The sequence below is a fragment of the Heteronotia binoei genome, chromosome 21 (assembly GCF_032191835.1).
Source record: "Heteronotia binoei isolate CCM8104 ecotype False Entrance Well chromosome 21, APGP_CSIRO_Hbin_v1, whole genome shotgun sequence".
Lineage (NCBI taxonomy): Eukaryota > Metazoa > Chordata > Lepidosauria > Squamata > Gekkonidae > Heteronotia > Heteronotia binoei.
The window spans coordinates 73,511,604-73,524,499 of NC_083243.1; the positions used below are offsets into that span (position 1 = coordinate 73,511,604).

The following is a 12,896-nucleotide window of genomic DNA, read 5'->3' on the forward strand; positions in this document are numbered from 1 at the left end:
GCACAGACTACTTCTGGTTGTCAAAACCAGGAAATCATACATGGGGGAACAAAACTCTCCTGTGGGGCAAGACAACTTTGGGAGATATTTTTCCTGACATACCAATGTTCCAGACTGATTTCAGGTAAAGGTAGTATATGTTCAGGGATGAAAATAAAAGATCCCAACCTGTGGTTTTTCTTTGATAAGTGGGCCACTAATTATCATCCTGGGTACAGGAGAGGGGCATGTGTTGGGATAGGATTCTTAACATTCCCGGTGCAGGTGTTGCCCAAGCATTCCCGGGTAAAAAGGGAAGATCACCTCGGTCCCAGAGGCGGACAGTTAGGAAGTAATTGTGGGCCATCAGCTCTCAGATGATGCAGGCAGCCGCATAGGGGGAGGATTAATAACAGGTCTTTTAACATTAGGAGCCTATCCAGGAATAGTGGCACAAGAAAATCGTAAAAGCATAATAGGTCTGACCTGCAGACTAGAGAAAACGGTGAATGCAACAGGGAAGGTCATCAGAGAATTGCAAACTGAGATAGAAGAATTAAGTCAAATCCAGCTACAACATCGGATGGCCCTAGACTATTTGTTAGCACAGCAAGGAGGATTCTGTAAGGTGATAGGAACACAATGTCATGTGCAGTTTCATGATTTAAACAAAAGCATAGAAATGCACCTACAAGAAATGCAAACTACTTAAAAGGAAAACTATGAAGGAATACAAAGTCCCTGGAACTGGCTTACCTCCTGGTTACCAGGCTGGGGGTGGCTCAAGAGCATATTGCAGATCGGTATGATCATAGTAGTAATCAGCATCATCTGTTGTTGTTGTCTCCACTGCTTACCGGTGTGTAGCAGTGCTTGCCAGTCAGCAATAAAGAAGCATACCAAGAAAGGGCAAGCTCAGCTGATGGTTGCAAAGTTTGAGAATGTTTCAGCTCAGGTGAAAATAAAAGAGTAGGGATTGAGAGGAGTGAAATAATGAAATGAGCTGAAACAGGAGGAACCAAATGTAATGTCTTAGTGATTGTTAAGGTGCAAGGAGCAGAACCGGGTACAAACATTTAGTAACCATAGCACAGGGGTAGTAGCCATTGTTAAAACGCAGAAACCGAAAAGAAATAACACGGCTGAACAAGCCATGGCAACAGTAAGATTAATAATAGAGATTAATCAGCAATAGAAATTAATCAGCAGCAAGTACGCAGGCGTAATCAAGTAATGAATATTAACTGACACACCCCACCTCGGGGAAAAGTAAATTTAAATGCACATGCAATGTATGTAACGGGAGGGGTACATATCAAGGAGGGGGTGAAGTAGGCGTGCCGGGTAGCCTGTACCCTCTAAGTACCTCAGCCTATGGGGAAAGGAGGAGGGACTCATCGGCCGGGAGTAAAGGATAAAATGGCATGTATGGAACTAATCAGGGAGCTCGTTGAAAAGCGACTCCCCTCTTTCTTGATATCAATAAAGTTGTATACTTCAAAGGAGACTCCCAACTGACAGCTCTTTTTCTTTGCATCTCCTGGAGGGGCCAGGGGAGGCATACAAATTGTCTCTAACAGCAGACACTGACCAAGAGAGAGATCTTGGGGTCATGGTAGATAACTCACTGAAAATGTCAAGACAGTGTGCGTTTGCAATAAAAAAGGCCAATGCCATGCTGGGAATTATTAGGAAGGGAATTGAAAACAAATCAGCCAGTATCATAATGCCCCTGTATAAATCGATGGTGCGGTCTCATTTGGAGTACTGTGTGCAGTTCTGGTTGCTGCACCTCAAAAAGGATATTATAGCATTGGAGAAAGTCCAGAAAAGGGCAACTAGAATGATTAAAGGGCTGGAACACTTTCCCTATGAAGAAAGGTTGAAACGCTTGGGACTCTTTAGCTTGGAGAAATGTCGACTGCGGGGTGACATGATAGAGGTTTACAAGATAATGCATGGGATGGAGAAAGTAGAGAAAGAAGTACTTTTCTCCCTTTCTCACAATACAAGAACTCGTTGGCATTCGATGAAATTGCTGAGCAGACAGGTTAAAACGGATAAAAGGAAGTACTTCTTCACCCAAAGGGTGATGAACATGTGGAATTCACTGCCACAGGAGATGGTGGCGGCCACAAGCATAGCCACCTTCAAGAGGGGTTTAGATAAAAATATGGAGCAGAGGTCCATTAGTGGCTATTAGCCACAGTGTGTGTGTGTGTTTATATATATATATATATAAATTTTTTGCCACTGTGTGACACAGAGTGTTGGACTGGATGGGCCATTGGCCTGATCTAACATGGCTTCTCTTATGCTCTTACGTTGTTAAACTAACAAGTTAGTCTGTGCTTTCAATATGGTTAAGTGTAGCGAGCCAGCACTGTGTTGAGGCTGCTCTGTTTTTTTTTTATTCTATTATTTTATTGTGATGAATGTAATGAACTGGATGTGTCAATGCATCTATCACTAAGCTATGGCCCCTCCCTACAATAATCCCAAGGCTGTGACCCCATCTTGTAGGGAGGGGCCATAACTTAGTGATGTGCTGAAGAAGAATTGTTTGGACTTGTATTTTAAGTCATAGTTTAATTAAAAAGCTATAATGAAAGATAAAGTTGGTAAAATATATGGGGAGAATTTTATACTTGCAGGTAGAAAGAATTGGGTATTTCACTTGGAGGTAGAACTGTAACTGATATACTTGTATTTTTCTTTGTTTCTGTTTTTCCCACTCTGTATCCACCCTTCCCCTTCTTTAATGTATCTTTTCTTGTGCTTTTCTTTGTAGTTAAAATCAATAAAAATGATAAAACCCAAGTTTCCACATAATAGGTGACATTGTTAAGCTTCTGTTATTGACCTTTAAAGCCCTATACAGCTTAGGGCTAGCATAACTAAGGACCACATTTTCCCATATGAATCTATCTGTCCACTCTGGTCATTTTCAGAGATGCTGCTTTAGGTGCCCCTGCCATCTGAGTCTAGATGGATGGCATCACCAGGAAGGGCTTTCTTGGTTGTGGCACCAAAACATTACAACTTGCTCCCAAGGGAGATTTCTGCAAACCCTCCACTGGTTGCCCATTTGTTTAAAGTATTGGTTATCACATATAAAGCCCTTCATTATCTTAGTCCCTCTTATTTACAGGAACGCCTATCTCGCTATGGTCCACCATGACAATTCCACTCATGTCAGCAGGGGTTTCTGCAGGTGCCAACCTGCAAATGGGCAAAATCAACAACTGCCTGTACACATGCCTTCTCCATTATGGTGCAATGGCTGGCCTGAGGAGTTCAGGAAATCTCCCACTCTCCTGGCCTTCCACAAGCTATGCAGAACTGAACTATTCAAGAGGGCTTTTCTGCACAGGTAATAAGACTGCAAGGTACAAAATGGTTTCACAAACCTACTTGGATAAATGATCAGGTCTTGTGGTCTTGTCTATTGTATTGTATTGTAAACGGCATCTTATTATGTAATTTCTGTACCACTTAATATATCATATTAATACTTATGCTATGCTCCTGTTCTTATTGGTGGTTTCCAGTCTTGTAATATCCTAAAACATTTGTTATTGAATATTCCATTTTGTTGATTGAACTGATTCACTATGTGTGATCGGCCTTGAATCCATGTCAGAAAGGCAGACTATAAATAATGTAAATAAATAATAAATTTGTGATCTCCCTTTATCATTGTCTTCTGCTGGCAGACGAAGAATTTTTTGTCCTATTTGGGCTTTTTTGTCCCCCAATAACTGTTACTTGCCTCCTTCCTGGGTTGTGGTATGATGTGTGTTATAGGTTTCTATTGAATTACTGTATATAATATATACTTTATTTTAAATATTTTAAATGTTGAAATGTTTTCATATTTACCACCTTAGACCCTATTTGGATGGAAAGGTGGCATAGAAATATTTTAAAATAAATAATAAACTTAAGCAGGAAAATCCAGATTAGAGCATTTTGTACCAACTGAAGCTTTGAGGTGAAACCCATAAATCTTCCCATAAAATTTTACAGAACAAATAAATGGCACTTTTACAGAATCACAAATGTCACACTCGCTCATTCAGGGATACTGATAAAAAGCTTTCTCCAGTTGTCATTGCAACATGAAAATCCAGGAATAACAATGTGACTGTTGAGGACCTCAGAGACTAGAGGTCCTCAGCAGTGACCAAGACAATCCCAAGGCTGTGACCTCATCTTGTAGGGAGGGGCCATAGTATAGTGATAGATAATGCCCCTGTATAAATCGATGGTGCGGTCTCATTTGGAATACTGTATGCAATTCTGGTCACCGCACCTCAAAAAGGATATTATAGCATTGGAAAAAGTGCAGAAGAGGGCAACTAGAATGATTAAAGGGTTGGAACACTTTCCCTATGAAGAAAGGTTAAAACGCTTGGGGCACTTTAGCTTGGAGAAACGTCGACTGCAGGGTGTCATGATAGAGGTTTACAAGATTATGCATGGGATGGAGAAAGTAGAGACAGAAGTACTTTTCTCCCTTTCTCACAATACAAGAACTCGTGGGCATTCAATGAAATTGCTGAGCAGTCGGGTTAGAACGGAAAAAAGGAGGTACTTCTTCACCCAAAGGGTGATTAACATGTGGAATTCACTGCCACAGGAAGTGGTGGCGGCTACAGGCATAGCCAGCTTCAAGAGGGGGTTAAATAAAAATATGGAGCAGAGGTCCATCACTGGCTATTAGCCACAGTGTGTGTGTGCATATAAATTATTGGCCACTGTGTGATACAGAGTGTTGGACTGGATGGGCCGTTGGCCTGATCCAACATGGCTTCTCTTATGTTCTTATGCATTGACATATCCAGTTCATTACATACATCACAATAATTTGTGCACTGGTACACACTTTGCATGCAGAAGTCACAGTTTCAGCCTCTGATATGTCCAGCTAAAGAATCTCAGGTAGCAGGTGGTGGGAAAGTCCTTTTCTCTGCCTGAAGCCCTAGAGAATTTCTAGCAGTTAAAATGCGTAATGTTGGACCAGTAGCCAAACTCCTTATAAGACAACTTCATAAGGGATCCCTGCAAACTTGTGTGTACATATTCACACGCACTAGGATGAATCATGACTAACTTTCGTCCACTAGGTACACTTAGCTCTGGAATAAAGTATCGAAGATGGAGCTGATGTGTTAGGCAGGCAGTATGTCAATTTGTGTCGTACTTAAAAACCTTGGAGTATAACTAGATAAATTTGTTTCTCCAAACAAGAGTGAAACCACATAATTCTCCACTGACATAAATCCAGTGCCAGCATTTCCTCGCTGAAGCTTACTGACATTAGTTGAAGAATCGGCTAGAATTCCTGTGCTTTCTCCTAATTCACCATGAGAAAGATGTCTGAACTGACTGCTCACGATCCTTTTATTTATGACAGCAACTGCTTTCCATGGACTATTTAGTTCCTCACATTAAAACTATCTGGTAGCCATGTGCTGAACACATGGGGGAACATTACAAATCTTAAATGATAGTAAATGCCATCGCAGAAACATCAGCAATTACTGTCAACAGAACTTTGAAGATCATGCTCTACAAGCACTATCTATTTTTTAGCTTTGAGGGCATGAGGGGAAATGGGAGGGTTAAAGGTCATTCCACTCTTTAAAGATTGGGGACATCAAAATCATTTTTTCCAACACAAAGAAAATAATCACTTTCTAGAGAAACATGGGTGTGTTCTCATCCTCTTCTCCAACAACAACAGCAGTGGGAGTTGGTGGCACAAGGTTCCCTGTAGGGTGAAATAAGGATTTATTAGTTAAAGCCAAGGGCAAGCAACAGACTATTCTAATCCTTAGCTCCAAATCTTTTGACATGGCCCTTGTTATCCTATTCTCTGTCTTCCTGAATGAATTTTTGTCTCTAGGTGAAACGAATGAATAAATTGTAAGCAGATGCTATTTGGGAGGTTGTTGTCTTCCTCTGTTAAATCCTTTGCTTCCAGTGATGCAGCACAAAGGGAAAGACTAAAGCTTGGCTGTTCCAGAACTGCAGCAAGGAGACTTGTTTGAAGTTAGACAGGAAACTCACAGCAGCTTGGAGTCTTTTCTCAGCTGAATGACATGAACTCTCTTTCCTCGTTACTATAGCTCTATAAAAAAAGGCTTCACCCATGAAACTGGTCTCATTATTTCTCCAACTCTACCACCCTCTGCAGCCTGAAGGTCTTCTGCTGTCTTTATCCATTCTGCTCATTCCCTCCTCTGGTCCCTGATGCCTGAATCACCTCAGTATCTTCACGGTGTTACCTTTGTCTCTGTCTTTCATGCACATCTTGGAATCAAGCCCTTAATTTTCGTCCGTTATCAAAACACAAGTTAACTGAGCAGAATGACTCCATCAGCCTCAGAAATCTGGAGGTATAACAGACAAGCGGGATCTTTTCCCCTCACATCTGGTTGTGATGTCCTATTGCTAAAACATTGTGGCTTGATTTAAGATTTGGGGGGAAACAGTAAAGGGTACAATACCATGTGATTGCTCTGTTCGGTTATTTCCCCAAAGAGCTAAATATAAAATTTAAATACCTCAATAAGAATTTGCTTACAACAACTAGAATCCTGTTAATTCTGTACATATTTACTCAAGACAGCGATGTGGTTACATAAGGTGTGGTTTATCATGCTCATGGATAAAATAACTGTATACAGACACAAGGGAAAAGGAAACTATTCATCAAAGAAAATATATTAAATATTGGCAGTCTTTTGTTCTGTCCTGGAACAAAAACAAAAGAGATGAGAATGAAAGAGATGAAAGTTTGCATTGTATATAAAATAGGTAATATTTGATATATCAAATATGGATTATATTATCATATGAATCAACCTGGAAGTTATAATATTACTGCATTTTTTGTATATTTGTATTAATAAAAAACACAACCCAGTCTACACCACTGTGTTTGCTCATCACCATCCTTTGTAAGGATATCTTTCCCATCCCCCCCCCCATGTATTTTGCTGATTTTGTGCCAAGTGCTGAGAGTGTTCTTTAAGAAGTCAGTGCTGCATCTTCAGTCAGGATTTTTCCCAGGGGAAAATTGGGAAGCAGAAATACACTTATTGTACAGATCCAGCAATGCCTTGTGGCCACAGGAATTCAGACTGCTGCTCCCTCTGCTGAAACAAACAGGGAAGTTCACCCAGGCAGGAGCTTTGTAGGTATACTGGACTGCACATAGAGCACTGCAACAGGGTATGATTTTGTGTACTGGCTTGGATCCAGCAATGCACAAGTGGAATTATAAATGGTCTTAGTGCAGTTCTGCTTGGACAAGATCTTGTGCGACATCTAGTATATTCCTTCCTGTATGTTACCCAGAAATTGGTTTGCACAAGATCTTGCACAAACAGAAACAGAAGTGGACACATAAGTACAAGTAACTATTGCAGTCTTTTTCTTGACTTTCCACTTGCATAAAGAGCTCTAGCACATGGCAATTTAGTATTGGACCTAATATGGCCAGTCAAGTGGGGATAATTTTACATTCTTCAGGGACAGATAATTGTGCAGTCTGTGCACATATGATTAGACACACACACACACAACCGCTATCTTCTTTCCCCCTAAATCCCTACATTTTTAGCAATAAGTGATTGACTGTTTTATTCAATTTGCTTAAGGACTAGAGAGCCCTTTCTTGTTGCAGGGTTTGCTCTAAAACACACCTGCCTCTAAACCTCCCCATTATTTTCAGAAGACACATATTGGTCAATGTATTTATTATAAAACAATTGTAAACAAAACATTTTGCCACAGTCTGAAAGACAAAGGCTCTGGTCTTTCATTGCTTATCAACTTTCTTTGTGCCCAGAGTAGGTGCAGCAAGGAAGAAAGAGAGTCAGCACACAGCACTGGGATGGAAATCAGCTGCAGCTGTATTGAAATCTAAACAGGTTAGCTGAGTAGAAGGTAGAGATCCTAAGAAAGGGAGTCAATGACAGCTCACCACAGTTTTTGGAGAATCCTTCTGCACTTGGAGTCTCTTCCTTTTTTATCCACTGAAAACAGGCTACAGATCGGTAGTTCACAGGACTAGTCCTGTAAATCATGCCCTCAACATACAATTCAAAGTGATGCCTGACCAGACTTGGAAGAAGAAAAGGAGTCTCAAAGCAGCTTATAATCAATCACCTTCCCTTCCTCTCTCCACAACAGACACCTTGTGAGGTAAATCGGACTGAGAGAGTTCTAAAAGAATTGTGACTGACCCAGGATCACCCAGCAGGGTTCATGTGGAGGAGTGGCACATCCAGGAAAGTATTACACTTCAAACAGTGACTTATGGAACTCACTACTCTAAGGTGTGTTGAGGACCATTGGCTTAAATGAATGTAAAAAAGAACTGGGCTAATTTATGGGTCTCTCATTGACTATTAGCCATGCTTGACAATTAGACCTATACACAGCATGCCTCTGATTGTCAAAAGTTGGAAGAAGCAATTAGCAAGTGATGGCTGTTGTCTGCAAGCCCTGCTTGACTTCTCTGTGGCATCTGTTTGCTGCTCTTGGACACTGAGAGTCAGTTTGGTGTAGTGGTTCAGTGTGTGGACTCTAATCTGGGAGAACCAGGTTTGATTTCCCATTTCTCCACATGCAGCTGCTGGGTGATCTTGGATCAGCCACAGTTCTGGCAGAGTGGTTCTCTCAAGAGCAGTTTTCAAAAGAGCTCTCTTAGCCCCACCTACCTCACATGACGTCTGTTGTGGAGAGGGGAAGGGAAAGCAGAGTGTGAGCCACTCTGAGTTAAGAGCAGGGTATATCTGATCTCCTCCTCCTCCTTCTATACTGGATGCTGAACTAGATGGACTATTGTTCTGATCCAGCATGGCTACTCTTAGGTTGTTCCAGGGCTTTTTTTGAGCAGGAATGCAATCCCAGCTGGCTTGGGGTCAGGGGGTATGGTCTAATATGCAAATAAGTTACCGCTTGACTTGTCCTACAAAAAGCCCTGTGTGAAACAATGGTGATGTGAGGGTGTGTGGCTTAATATGCAAATGAGTTCCTGCTGGGCTTTTTCTACCAAATAAAAGCCCTGGTTACATCAAACATTCATCTAAAACATGAAGAGGTTAGAAGAACAGCTTGTTGCTAAACAACAAACCCTGATTTACCAGGAAGGTAACCACCACCTGCATTAACACACACACCACTTTATGTTACATGGCTGGTTGTTTTAATGAATTACATCAACTGATGAAAGAAGCAAAAAGGCAACTCCTGTTTATCAAAAATTAAAGAATATATTCTTTGCAATAAAAGGAGAGCTGGAGCCACACATTGTTAGGTATTGTGCTAGAGCACAAGCACTTGTTTCCTAGATTTTCCCATCAAAATAGAAAAATCCAGGAAGTAAACTATCATAAATAGCACAACATTCCATTTTGTGTGTATCCTAACAAGGACAAACCATTCTTGATGTGGATGTGGTTGGAGAATAAAATGTAAGAACGGGGGAATGCTAATTGCATTTCAAGATAATAAAGGCAGAGATCAAGAAATAAACTTCCTATTGCCCTTAGCTAAAGTAGGACAGAGCAGGAGAACTTTTTGAAACATGAAGGAAAACAGAACATTTGGAAACAGAAAGACAGAAGATTTGGCCACAGACTTGTGGTACCATTTCCCAGAAATAAAAACAAAACTCTTGGCAGTTTCTTAAAGAAGAGGTTTGTGGGAATAATACAATTGAAAGGTAAAGACTATTTTTATAATTCATATTTCTTTATTAACTCTATATAGGTACAGACTCACAATTCAGACCCATAATATAAAAGATGACATCTGCAACTGAACATCCGCAAATGTAGTCTTCTTTTGAAGGATCACACAATGATGTGGGATGCTTTTCTTGAGCAAGGCTCACAGTTGTCCTGTTTGTAATATTTTAAAGGGTTTCAGCCATATATCCCAGTTTGTCAAAGCACGTACAGCTGTCTCTGCTCCATAAAAGTGCCAAACCACATGCTAAAGCCTCAGTGAAGTTAATGGCGATTGCAGAATTTGGATCATAATTATATTTTGTCGCTCAGTCTCAAAGACAATATGTGTGAAACTCTGCTGTGCAGGAAATTATGTGAAAATGACCCATTGGCCATCTTTTCATCTGGCCTTAGTAAAGAGTTCCACATGTGAAACACATTCAAAAACAATCTTTTAACATTTTTCCTATTTAGACTTCCCGTATTTCCACCGCGTTCCATTCTCTCTCTTTTGCTTCTGTATTGGACAGAGTGGCATAGCCCTAATACCAATTGCTTCAGTGTTATGGCATGCATCATGACAGAAGATGTAGGCCAGGCTGACCCCAATTTAAAATCCTGGAACCAGATCTAGATGTCTGACAATACAGTGAAGTGGTGATTATGCAAAACTGGGAATTATTTCCTTTACATCCCATGTCCTAAGAAGAGCATTGTGCTTAGCTTGGTGCCGGCTTCAGCATCACAAACGTACCCACATAAAGTGATTTTATGATTGGAGGGCAGAGGCTGACCAAAGGCCACTTACAGTGCAATCCTAAGCAGAGTCACATCCTTCTGAGCCCATTGACTTTGATGGACTTAGAAGAGCACAACTCTGTTTAGCGCAGTACTGCTAATGAGCTCAGTCTGGAGGTGATACTATCACACATTTTGTGTATATATCTATGTGGGCAGAATGCCTGCCAGTTTCTCAGTCAGAAAGAAAATCTTTAACATCACTATAGAAAGACCCTATGTGAATGGCCAAACTTAGTGATAAAGCCAGTGGAGGCTGGTAATTTTTTTAGTTTGTTCAGCAGCAGTTTTAAATGAATGTACAGCATTTATAAATGAAAGAGCTTCTTCAAACATGAGCAGAGTGTTGTGATCTTTTCAATGAGAAGCATTAAGTGTTCTCTCCTGGACAAAGCTAAGACTCAGCATGGCTCATTTAGACATTGCTGGGTTTGAATGGGGGTGGGGGTGGGGGAACGGGACACACATAGATTTGTTGGCAAAATCATTCCCATAAATGCCTCAAAACACTTGCTTCAAGTTGCATATAGTTAAATCAAATGTCCACTCAACACCCTCCACCCCTAAAATTGAAACAGCTAGTTATTGCAGCCACACAGATAGACAGAAGGGTTTATTTTGAGTCAGGTCCATAAACTAAGAACTAAGTATTAGAAGTATGTTCAATTATAAGGTTCAGCTCAGGCAATCTGAAATAATAACCTCTGACAATGTGCAGAATATCTCTCAGCATTGTCACCACAATTAGCCTTCCTTTCTCTTTTTATCTCTCTGTCTGGCCTTATCACCTGCCTACTGGTTTGAGCAGAAGAGCAGTTGTACAAACCAAATCAGTGGACAGAGTGACTCCCAAACTTACATCAAAAGGGAGTGCAAATATCTGCTTACCAATTTCCTGAGCTTCTTTATAATCTGGTGATTTATCATCTTTGGAAAAAAAGTTCTGAGTTCTTTTGTAACATCTTCTTCAACTTGACTGTACCACTTGCCAAGAACCTCATCTAGTGAAACAAAGCAGGAGTCAAGTATCACCTTTAAAACCAGCCAAGTTTTATTCAGAACATAAACTTTCATGTGCTCTCTAAGCACACTTCATCAGACGAGGGGATCAGGTATAGTGGGTTGCAATACATGCAGTTTGTTGATTGAGAGGGAAAATCTAAAGTGGTATTTATTTATTTTCCTCATTTATAGCCCACCTTTCTCACAGAGACACAAGGAGAATGACATAATGTAAGTCAATATGATCAACAGGATGAGACATCCAATAAACAGTCCAATAGGGCTTAGCTTGCACAGCTGAGGCAGTCTCAGCCTAGATAAAAGGGAAAGACCCTGCTGGTGGAGGCACAAGATTGGTTTTTCAATTTTAATACCTGTTGTTTATGTATCAAATTGTTTTTATATTGTTTTATGTTGTTACCCACTGAGGCTTCTAAAACACTCAGCAGAAAGGTGGGTATTTCAATAGTCTAAATAAATGAAACCCCAGTTGTCCCTAGAGAAGGTTCAAAACCTCTAGAAACTGCAGCAGATTAGGTTGTGCCTCTTGCTTCCTTTAGAACTGAGTCCAGTAGAACCCAACAAGGTTTTCAGGGTGTAAGCTTTTAAGAATCAAAGCTCCCTTCATCATATAAAAGCTGGATGGAGATTTCTGAGTCAGAAAGTGGGAGGAATGTTGGGAAGAAGGAATTCACGACGCAGAGGTTCAATGTGCATTGCAATCTCTTCTGACTGGGATCTAAGGACTCAGAAATTTCCATTCCAACTTGTATCTGATGAAGGGAACTTTGACTCTTGAAAGCTTATATCCTGAAAATCTTGCTGGTCCCTGCTGTGCTACTGAACTTGACTCTATCTGTTTTACTGCAGACCAGCATGCCTGCCTTCTGAAACTTGCTTCCTTTAGTTGGCAACTGCATGCCACTCTAGCAAAGCTATACTTGCTCAAGAGTTGCTGAAGGCAGATTCAGATAATTTTTCCTGCCACACAGCTTGACCCTAGAAATGTTATCTTAAGCCAATGGTCCATTTATTGTAGAGTAATCCCAAATTTCATAAAACTAATCTGATTTAAGCTTCACAATGTGCAATATTTACAGTGGTCAGAATTCCCCTGCAAGGTTGCCACCCAAAGAATGATGCATGCAGAGGAATCCAAGATGTACCTTTCAAGGGATGAATGGATGTGCAGTACAGTCCCATATACACACACTTACTTGTAGAATTCATGCTCAGGCAAATGTGCATAGGAATGCATGAACCCATAAACCCCTTTCTGCAGTGCATCCTTCCTCTCTGTCTTAGCACTTGGCCAGTGTTGTCATCTGGACCAGGAGGTGACCTCTAGTGGATACTGAAATGAAAGCC

The 12,896-nt window shown here is 40.7% G+C and overlaps 1 protein-coding gene across 1 annotated transcript in view; it reads left to right on the forward strand.

Moving 5' to 3' along the window:
* The window catches only part of ARHGAP11A (Rho GTPase activating protein 11A), a gene marked incomplete at its 5' end in the record, with an annotated part of 145,670 nt that overhangs the window by 81,495 nt on the left and 51,279 nt on the right, over positions 1-12,896 (forward strand).